Below are 1,101 nucleotides of genomic sequence, written 5' to 3'. Positions count from 1 at the left end.
GGGGGAGTGTCATGCGAACTTTGTTATCAAACATGTAGGTCCTGTGTGATCTGATCTAAAAATCTTTTTTAATTTCTCCTAAAACTTCATGTACACACGTACACACGCGAACACGCAACCACACACACATCAGCATACACCCACACACACTCACACAATACACACACATACACACACACTTAAGCAAACACACACACGCATACACACATAACTAGCAACATACAAGATATTTCCAAATGTGTCCAATGACTCACAAACCAACACAACAACAATAATCAAAAGAAACCACGTCAAGGAGAGGCTGGTGCAAACTCCCCCCTCCGGCCACTGACATACCATTCCGCTGTCCAATCAGGTATGTGGACTGTCCGTTTGTCAGGCTGTGAGTCAACTCTTGGACATGCATTATGTCTTGGTTGACAGTACAAAGCAAAAACGTCGTATCAGCAAAATCATTCGACTTTAAAATACTTTTTTTTCGAGGGTATTTAAACACGGTCTCCCTGTTTTAGTTAGTTTTAGTAGGGGTTGTACGGCGCTCGAAACTGCTTAATGTAAAATGAACGCCATCCCTGCTTAAATTTAAAAAATTAAATAAATAAATAAAATTAAGAAAACAAACTTTTTTAAATTTCTTTCATTTTGAGCTCGTCAAATCTCTCATTGTGACCCAGAAAGTCAGCAACACAAATAATCATGTAATATTTCAAGCTAGAAAAATATATTTGGCCGCTTTTAAGGACAAGCGTGCTATATCATTTTTCGGGGGTTTCCAGAAATCTTGACCTACCCCAAAAGTGGGCATTGCCCTACCTATAGGAGAAGTGTGGTCACAGTGGTGTGTATATTTATCTGGTTGTATGGAAAACTCTCCTTGCCTTTTAAAGAAACTAAACAAAGGGGCAAATGCTTTACCTTCGATTTTCTCAAAAACAGCATTTTTCGGGATAACCCCCTTGTGCTTAAAAGCGACCACTTACAAAACGCAAAACTCCAATTGTGAGGCATGCTGACAAAATGAGTTACTTCTCGCAATCCACAAATGGAGACATTGCCAAAAATAGACACTAGGGTCAAATTTGTAGATTTTATATTGATGCC

This window comes from Aplysia californica, unplaced genomic scaffold (genome assembly GCF_000002075.1).
Source record: "Aplysia californica isolate F4 #8 unplaced genomic scaffold, AplCal3.0 scaffold00764, whole genome shotgun sequence".
NCBI classification, from domain to species: Eukaryota; Metazoa; Mollusca; class Gastropoda; order Aplysiida; family Aplysiidae; genus Aplysia; species Aplysia californica.
Note: the sequence above shows the minus strand (reverse complement) of the source record.